The sequence below is a fragment of the Triticum aestivum genome, chromosome 3B (genome assembly GCF_018294505.1).
Source record: "Triticum aestivum cultivar Chinese Spring chromosome 3B, IWGSC CS RefSeq v2.1, whole genome shotgun sequence".
Taxonomy (NCBI): Eukaryota; Viridiplantae; Streptophyta; class Magnoliopsida; order Poales; family Poaceae; genus Triticum; species Triticum aestivum.
Genome location: NC_057801.1, coordinates 20,607,801 through 20,622,751, shown reverse-complemented (window position 1 = coordinate 20,622,751; position 14,951 = coordinate 20,607,801). Strand labels below are relative to the sequence as shown.

General features: G+C 44.9%; 1 pseudogene; it reads right to left on the bottom strand.

Moving 5' to 3' along the window:
* Window positions 1–5,182: 5,182 nt before the first annotated feature.
* Window positions 5,183–6,201, bottom strand: LOC123064424 (expansin-A24-like; annotated as a pseudogene).
* Between the last annotated feature and the right edge of the window lie 8,750 nt (window positions 6,202–14,951).

Below are 14,951 nucleotides of genomic sequence, written 5' to 3'. Positions count from 1 at the left end.
TGTGAGATCTCTCACGTTCGTCGGCAACAGGCGCACTTTTGGGCCATACGGAGCGGAGGAAGGCATGCCGTTCGAGCTCCCTGCAGCACTTTTGAGCGGAGGAAGGCACTTTTGAGCACTTTTGGGCCATTCAGGATCGATGACTAACTCTTGATCCCTTTGCTTTCAGGCCATGATACTACCATTGTAGTGAATCAAAAAAATCGAGATCTATTTTGGCATCCTGGATGTTGGACAAAGTTCAATTTTGCTTCTTGGGTTGGTTAGTTTTGTTAATTGGTTCAAAATTTATGAAGTTTCAGCCGGCCGATGGCTGGGAGTGGGATCCTGATGTCTAGGCTCCAGGTAATAGGTTAGGTTACTGTTTTGGTTTTTTAGTTTAGGTTATGATTTTTTTTTCTCGCGGGGCGATATTCAGTTAGAGGACGACACTTCATCTTTGAGCTTGTCTTTCTAGCTATGAACCTCCTCAAGTTCGTCAATTCGTATGGAGTCGATGGAGCTCCAACAGAGATTCCTTACCATTTCCTTGGTGCGGCAATGTTAGGGTAACTCGCCGTGCATGCACAATGTTAGGATTTGGTGTCCAGGCCTCCAATAAATTTAAGGGTTCAATGTCGACGACTACTGCCCTGGGGCGCTGGTCCTTACATGTAACGTCCAATATGCGGTCCTATTCTCAAGGAACTTGGAAGTCCTGCCAAGGATAGAAGCACATATCAAAGACGTTTCGCAAGGTGGATATCGTTACAACATACCATATACTCCCTCCGTTCCATATTATAGTGCATATGGATTTTCTGAAAAGTCAAACTATACAAATTTTAACCAAGTTCATGGAGAAACTACTTACATCCCCACTATCAAATATATACAATATGAAAGTATGTCTTGTGATGTATCTAAGGACATATTTTTGTTATTCTATATGTATATGTTTCTCCCTATAAACTTGGTCAAAGTTTATAAAGTTTGACTTTTCAAAAAATATATATGCACTACAGTGTGGAGCGGAGGGTGTATTGAATTGGGAGGCTGACAAACAAGTGGTAGGTAGCAAGACCAATCAATAGCAATGAGATAACTAATAAGCAAAGATAATAGTGATATCCGAGGTAAAGATCATCTTTTCTGGAATCCCGCTTGAAAGAAGATTGAATCCGTGAAGTAGTCGAACAAGCATGGTCGAACAAATCCTCACACTTGCAACGTTACCTGGAACTATTGAGAGGAAGCACAACCGAAAAGAAGCAAACAATATGGTAAACAAACATAACATAACCATGGCATGACGCACAATAAAGTATGATGCATGTCCGATTTAATGAGCATGACATGACGAGATGCAACAACCAAACACTACACATTAAGTGAAGCTCAATATGCAACGAGTTGCATATTTTGACGAAACTCCACGTTCAATTATTTAGTTCACCCCCGTTTATGCTACTCATTAATACTGAATGTTGTTATTCATGGCAAGAGGTGAAGCACATTTAACCTACCTATCTAGGCAAGTTTAAATGAGGCTAGAAACAACACATAACAATTCCGGAAAATCCCCATATACAATTTTTCAAATTTGCCACTGTTGTACCTAAAACACAATTTTTTTTGTTAAACATGCAAAGTAAGTGCACCATGTTATTCTACATGTTTTTCTACTCCATTTACATATATAATTTATTTAACTCGGAGCTAGGTTATTTAGTTATGAAATAAACCAGTCGCAGAGACGAACAGGCGAAGAGGCCAATAGAAATGAACAGGGGAACACGAACAGACGAAGGTGTTTGTGCTGGGTTTGCGGTACAACCGAAAAATTGGCATAACCTCAGGGTCCGTTTTTATGTTCCTACTAGCAGCTCCCTCTGAGGACCGCGGGTTTGTTTCCTCCTATGTTCGTTTTTTTTTTTTGGATAATACCGCACCTACCTGTGCGCGCCTCCCATCCGACGTGGCAGGTTTCGGGCTAAATTGTATCAATTTGTTCCCGCATATCAAGTTTAGGGGCTAGGTTGAGTCACCTTGCAAGTTTTTGTATCAAATTGTACCGCCGCTGCAAGTTTATGTACTAAAACAGCAATTAACTCTTAATTAATTGTGAGGCCTTACAAATTAGGAAGCAACGAATATAGTATAAAAGAATTGAATGAAAAATCTTTGAGAAATGTTTGACCCGATCAAAATTAGATGGCCGAATTCCAATTGAAGACCCCAATTGAATGTGGGCTCTTTTAAACTAGAGTGCTTAGTGTTATAGAGGAACGATGCTTGGATTTTGTTGTCATGTGTTGGTGCGCTCAGGGTAGGAAATTAAGCGGTTTCCTTGTGTTTGTGTTTTGAGAGAGGTCACACTGTTTGTTCTTGGTGCAGAAAAGAAAAGAAGCATCTGAGGGAGACGACCGGCTGTAAAGGTTGTCTTGTCGCGTGCAAGGCGTGAGCATGATTGGCATGCCAACCTTGGGTCCGATAGGGTCGCTGGATGGTGGCGAACGGCGACGATATGCTGAGGATCATCCCCCGACGGGCGGCCGCGTCGTCTCGAAAGAAAGAAATGAAGTAAAAAGAAAATGTTTGGCATCCATGGATGGATGGATGTTTGAAGTTGTTTCATTCTCAGTCGTGCGATGGGTCTCTTCTGGCTGTACCTAGCTAGCCAGAGATCATTCTCAACCACGACCTCACCTCCCACGTCCCTTGTATTTATTTCTGGATCTGGAATCGATCGAGGAAGAAAACAAATTATTACCGCGGCGTCTTTAATTTGGTGGAAGTGCTGCTGCCAATATAATGCCATGCATGCAGCACTAATTAATGTCGCACGTGGAAGACGAAAGAAGCCTCTCCATCTTAATTAATGCCTCTCCATCTTCGACCCACATCACCATCAATACATATTCGATCGGCCTCCACCCCCTAATTAACGTTCATCCCATAAGCTCGCCCACAAGTACGCAAGGTGCTACTCCACTGCAAGATCAAACAAGCTGATCGATGGAGAAGAACGCCACTTCGGAGACGATGATCACCGTGGACGTCGATCCGGAGGCTCTGAATTGCCCAAGATGTCTTCGTCCCCTCGAACCTCCGGTGTTCCAGGTACACACATATGTTGCCGTTCTTTGCAGCGTTTCTCGACCTACTTGGTCGTTCTTTTCTAACTTGCACAATTTTTGTCACGTACGCACAGTGCGCGGCCGGCCATGTCGTGTGCTCGACCTGCCACGGCGACCTCCCGGACAAGGACAAGTGCATTTCGTGCTTCGTCAACTCCGGCTTCAGCCGCTGCTTCATCCCCACAAGCTACGGCCGCTGCTTCGCCCTGGAGCGCGTCCTCCGATCGGTCCGTGTCGCCTGCCCACACGGCTGCGCCGCCACGAAGATGCTCTACCACGAGAAGGCGGAGCACCAGAAGACCTGCGCCGGATCATCCTCAACCGCCGTGCTCCTGCAGCAAGGTCCCCCGGGTGACTGCAGCTACGAGCTTGTTTTGCCCAAGGTTCTGTCGTCCTCGCGGGCCAGCGTCACCGTCACCATCACCGGTGATGACGTCGGGAAGAAGAAGATCCCCGGTAGTGGCAAGGGATCAATGGTAAGACGCGGGCCAAAAGCGTGGGGAATTTGATCTGGGTGATTCTAATAACGGTACGTACGTATGCATGCAGGGATCGTTGGTGAGGATGGGTCCTTGCGGCGGCAGCGGTGGCAACATCAGGGAGACGGGCATGTCGGACGTCAACCGAATCGTCCAGGTCATCCTCCGGCACGGAAACGCCATGGACACCATTTCCGTCATGTACGAGTGGAAGGGCAAGGAGGTGTGGACCGACAGGTGGGGTGGCGAAGGCGGCAAGCCCTCCCCGGTAGGTATCCCGTCGCCATTGATTTCCACTATCTCGAGAGTCGACACTAGTGTTGGTCTCTCTGTTACTACCTTTTTGTTTTTGGACGTGCAGTTCAGTCTGCAGCAGGACGAGTACCTGACGAGCGTCCATGGCCACTATGGCCAATTCAAGGGCTTTGTCGTCGTAAGATCGCTGAAGTTTGTCAGCAACCTTCGCAGCTACGGGCCGTATGGGAAAGAGGACGGCGTGTCATTCGCACTCCACGCCGGCCCCGGTGGCAAGATCATCGGCTTCCACGCGCGATCCGGCCAATTCCTTGACGCGATTGGCACCTATGTGAAGATGGACAATTACTGAACACGCATATGCATGCCAGATCTATGTTTTGCGTACATGAGATGAGCATACTAGCTACATGCTGATTCTGAATTCTGTAGTGCGTTTTTCTGTTGATGGATAGACAGACTGAGTTCTTCATTCTTATAGACAACTCTTTGCGACACAATCCCCCATGGAGTGTGAAAGCAAACTTATTTGCATATCGAGGAGGGATTCCATGATAATAAAACCATCGCTTCGACCAAGGTTTCCTAATTCTCTAAATACGACTGTTTCCAATTAATTTGAGATTATCCTAGAACGCTTTGATAATTTTGAGATTCTTCAAATACTTTTGTTTATGCTTTATCTATAAAGCAGCGCGTAAACATATTTGAAGACTTGCATGCAGTTAGCTCCATCGATCAGTTATAAGAACTGATTTTTCTTTTTCTTTTTTCCTTTTTTTGCATATGAATAAGAACTGATACTTACAAAGTTCTTCTCTTCAAAGAGAAGGGTCAAACTAAAATTAAAAGAAAATAGGTTCAAAAATGACCTGGCCAGAGAAATTGTATATCTATATATACTTTACATATTCAAATGTTACTTCTTTTCAACTAGCAAAGATAAGTGACCACTTTCTTTCTCCCGACCACTTCTGTTCAAATCCCTTCCTCTTGAAATAGTTCTACTAAAACTATACATGTTCAACAGGAATGCATAATTTGGGTTTTTTCATGGATATTTTTCTATGCTTATATGTTAGCGGCTTACCATAAATTGAAAAAAACTGACATAATCTATTTACAGAATGCATTATATAAGTAAATTTGTAGAATACTCAATCGACAGAATGAACTGGATCTTTTATACACCATACGAACTACACAGTGAATATGAAGAAACTGAATTTTAAAATTAGATCAGTGCTACAAGCAGCACACACACATTAAGCACCATAACTTGCACTTTATGCAATTAATTATTACAAATCAATACCTTGCCCTGGTAAATTAATTGGTCGGCACACATTGCTTGCTAGAATTGCACTTTGCTAACAAATGATTGCCCAAAGGTCCACCCCTTTGGCACAATGTCGTTGAACACAAGCATGTGTCCATCAGTGTTGGTTAGTCTGAAGGAGAGCATCTTTTCGCTAAGGTTCGCCAACGAGTGCCAGTTAGCACCCCAATTTCGTGCCATAGGCATCCAGTCTTCAGAATCATTGCTCTTGACATCCATGGACTCGATCGAGCCTGTTGCAGCAACATTGCTCACAAGCACAAGATTGAAGTAATCGTGACCATTGATTTTGAACCTCACGCCGCCCCGCTTCACGCACGGAACCCTGCTTGTTTATGGCAGTGGCATAGAAAGAGTTGATGTTATGTGGCTCCGGTGACATTGGACTAATTTATGAACTTATAAGAGGCGCATATATACCTCTAGTACATTACGGGGATGATGCCACCTTTATAAACACCGATTTTCTCCCAGGCCGGCTGGGCCATGTCGAAGTGCGGCCTTGGCGTGTTGCACCAGCCACCATTATCATTGGGGAGGGCGTCGTTCGGTGGGCAAAAGTTAGTGGCCGTCACGGTCACCGTCACGCCAGGCTTACAAAACAACGGGTCCGCGCGCTTGCGATCACAGGCGATCTTGTAACACTGCCCGCACGCGGCGCCGTTGTTGAATAGCACGGTGCTCAAAGCCGCCGTGCGTGTCCCGTATCCTTCAGAGAAGAGGTTGCCATACCCGCATGCGCCACCTGTAATATATAATATCCATCGCAAGGTTTAATAGACAGAAGAACAAGATGAAGCGGGCATGCACACACAAGATATATGTAGTTGTGTGACTTGAATGATTACCCATTGTGTCGGAGGCGTCAGCGTCGCCGTAGAAACGTCGCATGCGCCTTCTGCCATACAAACGGTTGTGGGGATGGAGTATTTGTGGTGTCCGCAGCCACAGACAGCAGCGCACAGCTGACCGCCAGCAGCAGCACCACAACAACTCGAGCTGGAGCCATATCTATGGCTGTGTGCCCTCGAAACTTCACAGCTATGATATATGTAGCAGATCAGTGATGAGTACTGGAGCGCGCAAGCCGATGAGTACTGTCTATATTGATTTGTGGGTGATGGTTGTGTGGTGATGTGGTGCTCATAATCTCATCATCGTTTGTTTATATAGTCTTCACATGCGGTTGATTCATTCTTACGTCAGAAGGCCACCCTGATTAGTGAATGAAGCAGCTAGCGTGCAAATGTGCCTGGCCGTGCAGCCATGCAATGGCTTGAGGGCCAATCCAGAGATATATTTATGTACGCGCAGACACATTCCTTGAATCTTACTACGAGTGATCGTGTGCTACACTTGGTCCTCAACGTCGGCGCCGCACATCGATCGGCGGTGTGTGATGATTAGGTCGTGAAGAAATCTTAAGTTGTTAGTAACGTACATCCATATGCATAGATCCTTTGAACCCGTCCATTTTAATGTATGGTCGTCAAGAAATTGAATTTACGTCGGTTTCTTCATGGGAAGTAGCATGACGTTAGGTCTGGTGGATCGTTCAAGAATGTTTAAAATATTCATAAATTCAGAAAAGTTGCACAGATTTAAAGAGATGTTCTCAAGATTTAAATGTAGATGTATTACAAAAAAAATGTTCGCAGGTTTTTTTTTAAATCTGTGATTAAGAAGTGACCGTGAATTTTAAAAAATATCATAATTTTTTTAAAGCAAAAAGGAACTAAAAAACTATGTGCATAGTTGTTAAAAAACTAAAAACAAATTTAAGAAAACCGATGGAAGGCACTGCTCGCTTGATTGTGTGCTACTTAGTGTTAAGAATAATCTTAATTAGTGTTTGAAAATGATTCCCCTTTAGAGTCGGCGTTGTGCATGAAACAGCAGGAGGAACCCATGCGATTATTATATTGGAGGTCACAGAGCGAGCAGGTGTAATTTACCATTGTGCATGCAGAGAGAAGAGGTAATCATGATTCAGATAGATTAGCAAATTAAGTATGCTCTAGAACTTGGTGTTGGACGCTTTGTTGGGCTTGGTATTCCTTGTTATTGTAAGTTGTCATATCAACATTCCATTTGATGTATAAAACTCAGCAGAGTTTTCCCTCACAAAAAAGTAGAATGAAGACTATCATTAGGGAGAAAGGGGTATAGTTAAAATCAGGGGGAGGGAGATTAGTGGGGAAGAGGACATGTCAATCTCTTACAAAAGAACCTGTAAGAGAATCGCTAACCGATTCCCTATAATTCACAAATGGACGAGCATCCTTTAGTGGAGTATATTCGCTCCTCTAAAAAGGTGTCGCTTCTAACCAAAGTCCTAAACTGAACTCCTTAAAAAAACTGAACGCAAATTTGGTGCAAATTTGATTCAAACAACTACATCAAACTTGATTCGAATTTGATTCAACTAGTTGCATAAACTATATTACATAAGTTAAAGAAATTGGAATTAGCTTGCATAAAAAATAAAAATACTACTCACTAGCTCTCTCGTTCATCAACCTCTCCCGGTCTGATTCGATCATGGCATCCTCGCCCGCTCCGCCAACACTGCCTGACACACTCCGTCGCCACCACCACCGCCATCGCTGTCTCCGTCGTCATCGCTGGAGCAAAGATCGATGACCACTGCTGCCCCGGACTTGTATAGCTCATACAACCAATGCTCCTGCTTGCCATGCTCCTGGTATAGGTGGCGGAGCTCCGCCATATATGCCTCGTCGACATGCTCCATCTCGACGCGCTCACATGCCTCCGATCTTCCCACGTCTCCCATACGGTAGCGACCCGAGGGTCAACGGGCATCAACTGTGGCAGGCCATTGTCGAAGCTGTGTTGGGCGTTGGCGCCGTGGAGGCATACCAATCTTATGGCATATTCACACGTGGCCAGCACCGCCAATTGGGAAGATTCAATCCAAATCTTCTCGCGTGTTTCACGGTCGGTGATCTCCTCTACCCACGTCCCCAGGCCCGCTGCCTCACGCCAAGTATTTCCTCTGCGGTGGTGGTGTCAATGGGAGATCAAGGAAGCAGGAAGCATCGCCGCGGGAGGAGGACGCTCCACTGCAACCATAGACTCAGGGCGGCCCATGGCGGCGTGGATCCGCGCTTCTGATCAGAAGCCGAGAGCGGTGGCAGTGGGATCTAGCCATTTTGGCGGTGGGACGGTGGTAGAGTGTGTGGGGGGGCGTGGGTGAGGGTGCGCCGGGAGGGGGGTGTTGGGTGACGGCGGAATGGAAACGCTGGAGAGGAGGGCTATTGGGGGATTGTTACTCCGAGGATGGCCGGCCAAGTAAACTTAAGAGTCGCGGATGCCGCTGTCGTGTAGTGTTATAACGTTTTGGTTAGGTGCACATTACACGAGAAAACATGAATTTATCCTCCTCAAACCGATTATAAGAAATTGGTTTCCTCTAAGTCTAGTATAACTGCTACGTTGTTCTCACCTCTTGAAACATTGTCCACCTATCTTCCAGATTAAGGAGAGAACTTACTGAGGCTGCTCATGAACCACATTTGACACGTCTAGTGCCACTGATCCTCGCGTAGGTTGAGGTTGAGGTCCAGCATTGAATTCCAGGGTACGATCTTAGCATGCACAACGACTGACGATCTCAAATATCTCCCATCAACGTCTCTGCACATAGAGGTTCTTGTTGTTTTTACATGATGTTTGTTATTCTTTGGATGATGAGTGGGCCGGCTCATCATGCTATTATAGTGGCATGCATCTTGCTTGTAGCTCGATTAGATGGTAATAAGAAATCATGGTAATAAGAGTCAGCCATCAGGTTAGTATGGTACTCTTTGAAGAGGGTCTTCAAAGGCAAGTACTAGATGTTGTGTGGGCCGGCCGGCCCAGACTCAATGGCTGAGGCCGGGCTAGGAGTGGAAGGATGTTCTTCTATGTTTTTTGAAAACCCATCCCATATATTAATTAAATTAAAATATTCATACAATCATCCGTTATGAATTTAGCCACGCAGGGCGGAAGAAGCACACCATCGAACCTATTATCAAAGCTGAACTTCCCAATCTCATGCGCCACCCTATTAGCCCTTCTGTTAATCTTGGATATCTTGCAATTTATCATATCTACTTGGATGAACTTAATGCTTCTATCTTTAGATCAGCTAGAGGAGACCTGTCTAGAAGATCATTGGCAAGAAAAAAAGCCACTAAAGAGCAATCAGTTTCTTCAATGGTGGGTTTGTGGAGAGTTATACCAATGTATAGCCCCGCAAAGTGTCGCTCTAAGTTCCGCTTCATCCATGCTATTGCTGTAGGATATATGCCCTAGAGGCAGTAATATCAGTTATTTTGTATCTCCAAAGTTTGTAATGAATGTTTAGCTTCCATGCTATAACTGCAATGATTCTTGAGTCTGCAATATCCACGAGGCTCGGAGGAAAACTCATGTGCACGTGTGGTATACTAAACGGTAAAATGTATTCCTAGTCTTGCCTCTAAGACTGGCTCATGTATTGCATGATGATCATGTTTTCCTGATCATGGGCATGTCTATGCTGGCAATTATGAGGGCACGATGTTGGTAGAACATTTGTGTTGAATCGACCCATTTTGATGTTATGCTATGAGATACATTCGTCACAAGTTAATGGTTAATAACACAGAGAAGTTAATGTTTGCATAATTCCTTAGACCATGAGAGTATCGAGTTCCTTCATACTTGCTTCGTGAACTTTGGGGTTTGTTAAACGTCATCCGTAACTGGGTGGCTATTACGGCGGCTTACGGGTTCACGGAAAAGTATGGCAAGTAACAAGATAGCTCAAGATTGGGATTTGCTCCTCCGACGATGGAGAGATATACTCGGGCCCTCTCGGTGTAACGGTATCCATCATCGTCTGGCCAGACACATTGTGATTTGATCACTGGGATGCCGGAACATGGAAACGAGAAAAGAGAACAAAACCGGTAACGAGGTAACTTGCATGGTGGAAAAATTGTTGATCCACAGGAATGCAATAAATCTCACCTCGGGTGTTTGTGACATATCGTGAAACAAAAGGAATACACTGCAACGGGAGGTTCACTCGAATATTCATTTGTGTGGGTATAGGGGTCAATATGGGTGTCCACGGCTCCGATGTTGATCATTGATCGGAAGGGGTTCCGGGTCATGTCTGTACTTCACCGAACCTATAGGGTCACACGCTTAAGGGTCATCTATCTGCTGAATACTAGACAGGGAGTCTGAGAGAAAATCACCGAAAAAGTTTCGGACACCGGAAAAGTTTCGGATAGCGGAATCGTACCGCAGAGAGGTCATCGGATGAGTTTCGATGATGCCGAAAAGTTGTTTTGGGATATACCATTAAGTCAAGTTGGTTTCGGCAAATGCCTGATAATTCTTGGAGGGTGCCAGAATCATTCTGGAAGCTTTTTGGAATTTTCTGAAATAAAAACCGGAAATGTTCCGGAGCTGCCGGAGTCACTTCAGATGCGTTTCGCAGATGAAAATCACTAAAACCGGAATTGTTTCGGAACGCGTTGAAAATTATTATGGTGGGTACTGGAAATGTTCTAAGCCCACATAAATATTTTCAGTTCGAACGGACGCTGAAAAATGTCTTCGTGAATAGTGAAAGTGCTTTTTGGGATATTTATGTGGAGCCACCTTTTTGGACTTGGTCAAAGTTCTAGAAGGAAGTGGCTTACAAGGGAAGGAACCCCATTTGAGGGGGCCCCCTAGGGGTGGCCGGCCATGGGTGGTGGAGCTCCTTGGAGCTCCACATGGCATCCCATTTTTACCTTAAAACCCTCATGTGTAACCTAATGCATGGGGTTTTTTGGTAAAAAATTGTGGAGGCACACTACCCCTTGGTTTTCCTATAAATAGAGGAGATGAGGGCTGCCATCTCTTCGTCCCTTGCTCTCATACACATGCCATGCATTATTTGGCTTCTTCTCTCCCTCCCACGAAAAGAGTTTCGTAGAGCCGTAAGGCTATCTGGGTTCCGGCAGGAACTAGTTCTGGACGGCAAAGCCCTGCCGGATAGCTGACACCGTATGTGTGCAACCCCGTAGAGAGATTGTAGTTTTGATCTTTTGCCCGAGGGGCTGTTCGAGTGTCCTCCTGAAGGGTTGTCCGAGTCTTCGTCCGAGTTTCGAGGGTCCTCCCGAAGGGCTGTCCGCGACATCGTCCGGGGGACTGTCCGACCGCCTCCCGAAGGGCTGTCCGGAGAGGGAGTACATCCTCGCGGTTGGGAGGTTGTAAATCCTAGCTGCGGGGATCTGCACCAACGATCTACACCGACTCTTCTTCCGCTGCGCTTCGAGTCGGTACGGATCAGATCAAACCTTGTATGCAGTCTCCATAGTGGTCCTGGGCATGCTCGCTATACCGAAAATTTTCATTTTCCATTGCGTTCCCCTACAGTGGCATCAAGAGCCGTGCTATGCGTAGATGCAGGTTACGATCTAGAATACATGGAGATGTATGGGTATTGCATAATATAATTTTGGAGTAGATGAGATCTATTGCTGAAAATTATTTATGCGGGTGACAGATGAAATCTGTTACCCGACGTTCTTGTCGCTTCCCTAGAATTTGCGTTTGCTCAATCTCGAGACAGCATGGTGGAATTTGACAAAGTTCTGGCAATCTGTGATCCTGATTGATCATGGAAGTGCTATCAGTTCTTTGGGTTCTGCCATAGTCAAAAGAAAGATGAAATTGCAGATGAAAGGGCATTGTAGATATGATCTGCACGGGGGTCATGCGTATGACGAAGTTTAGTATGGGGCTCGAGATTTAATTATCTCGTGTTTCATACACCCTGAGATGTTAATCTAGCAACTTGAATAATCATACTTGATGATAAAACGTTGGTAGCTGCGGTTTAAGTCAAAACCTTAGAAGCCACGTAAAATAAAATTTTGCATAAACCGATTAGAGGCGTCTAACTTGGTTTTGTAGGATGTGCATGTGATGTGGTATATCAATGCTCATATTCAATTTGATTATGTATGATATGACTATATGATGTAATTAACATGACCTGCGTGTCATGATTCGGCATGATGGCTGGAGCCATATGATTGCACTTTAATGACCTGCGTGTCAACCTTAAGTAATTCACTTATTTTATTAGCTATGGAGATAGCAATATTATCTGGTGCCTCGACAAGGTGGTGGCAATCTTCACGAAGGTGAACACCGACGCGAATGCCGGAGACGAAGAAATACTTGACTTCTCCATCAGAAGAGGCTATACCATATCATGCTATTATGAATTGCCTGAGATGTTTATCCCTCTTGATGCACCCTTCTTGATTGCGCGGTAGTCGCTTTTATTAGGGTGTTCTCTCACTTAAAATATCAAGTAGATAGTGTTCTCCCAAGTGTAGCACCGTCACGGCACCTATCTTTTCGGGGTGCGCCGTGTCACACAGGTACGAACGATTAGAGAAGTGTGAGGCGGGTGAGTTGAGACCTTGCAGCGAGATCACTTGGTTGTCTTGACGTTCAGGCATGACCATCATGAGCTCGGAACACACGCATCGAAAGATGAACAAGAGTCACATAGTGATGTGATTGGCAAGTTGGCCCACCGGTTAAGATTTTTGTCATCAGTGGTGTTACACCAATGGCGAACAATCAAGACATGGATCTTCAATCACTCATGATCAATTTTGAGAGATATTGATTTGAGTGGGAGTGCATTTTTAGAATAAAATGTTTATTCACTAGTGCAAATTTCATTATAAACAAAGTCTAAGTGAAACCTGTGTTTTCCGTTGTAGATCAAATGGCTCGCAACACCGCGTTCAACTTAGGCCCGATGTTAGAGAAAGAGAAGTTAGCTGCGACTGGAAACAACTATGCGGACTGGGTCCGCAACCTGAGGATTGTCCTCAGGAGCGCTAAGAAGTTGTATGTGCTAGAGTATGATCTTCCAGCTAAACCTGCGGCAGAGGCCCCGGAAGATGTACAAAATGTCTGGGCCACTAAGGATGATGATCACAACTTAGTGCAGTGCCTCATGCTAGCTTGCATGAGTCCAGAGCTTCAAAAACGTTTTGAATTCCATAAACCCCTTGGTATGATCCGGGAATTGGATGCTCTGTACAGGGAAACCGCAAAGTCTGAACAATATGATATCATGAAGGCTTTGATGGATTGCAAGATGGCTGAGGGTAGTTCAGTTGGCGAACACGTGGTCAAAATGATTGGCTATGCTGAAAGGCTTAAAACCCTGGAATTTCCACTTTCACCTGGCCATATGATGGACATGTTGCTTTCTTCACTCCCCCCGTCTTACGACAGTTTTTTCATGAACTACAACATGACAGGGATGGAGAAGACACCGGAAGAGGTGCTCGCCATGCTGAAAACTACAGAAGGAGGACTGCGGAAAAATCGCAAGCAAGTGTTGCTTGTGAATAAAACCGCCAGTTTCAAAAAGAAGAAAGGCAAGCCAAAGAAGGGCAAGGGCACCGGTAAGACCGGCTCCCAAAGCAACTCTAAGGGCGGAGCCAAGAATGAAACTGAGTGCTTCTACTGCAAGGGCATAGGACACTGGAAGAGAAACTGCAAGAAGTATCTGGAAGATAAGAAGACCGGGAAAACCGGAAAAGGTATAATTGTTATACAAGTTAATGTCATTGACGTTTTGCTTGCTAGCGAAAATTCTAAGTCTTGGGTATTTGATACCGGATCGGTTGCTCACATTTGCAACTCGATACAGGGGCTTCAGAAGGTGCGCAAGCTAGCAAAGAATGAAGTCGTGATGCGCGTCGGAAACGGCGCTGGGATCGCCGCTCAAGCCGTCGGCATTATGCCTCTACGTCTCCCTTCAGGATTTATCTTAGAACTAAGTAACTGTTATTTTGTTCCACTGTTGTGTAGAAACATTATCTCCGGATCATGTTTGGTACACGATGGGTATTCATACAAGTCTGAGAACAATGGTTGTTCACTTTATTGTAAGGATATGTTTTATGGATTTGCACCCATTGTTGGGGGCCTTTTCATACTAAATCTTGAATGTGGAAATGATGTCTTTAACGTGAATGCTAAACACGTTAAGAAGGCTGATACCATCACCACTTTCATGTGGCACTGTCGGCTTGGCCACATCGATAAGAAACGCATGAAAAGACTTCATAAAGATGGAGTTTTACCGTCTTTTGATTTTGAATCATTTGACACATGTGAAGCTTGCCTGATGGGGAAAATGACCAAGACGCCGTTCACGGGTCATCCTGAACGGGCGGGTGAATTATTGGAAATAATACATAGTGATGTATGTGGTCCAATGAACACAGGCGCACGGGGTGGGTATTTCTACTTCGTGACTTTTACTGATGATTTGAGTAGGTATGGCTACATCTACTTAATGAAGCATAAGTCGGAAACCTTTGAAAAGTTCAAAGAATTTCAGAATGAGGTAGAAAATCATCGTAACAAAAAGATTAAGTTTCTGCGGTCTGATCGCGGAGGCGAATATCTTAGTCATGAGTTTGGCCAACATCTGAGTGACCGTGGAATCGTTTCACAGCTTACGCCTCCTGGAACTCCACAAAGAAATGGAGTATCGGAACGACGTAACCGAACCTTGTTGGACATGGTAAGGTCAATGATGTCTCTTACAAATCTTCCGATATATTTTTGGGGTCACACACTACTTACTGCTGCTCACACACTAAACAAAGCACCGTCTAAATCTGTTGAGATGACACCACATGAGATGTGGCACGGGAAGAAACCCGA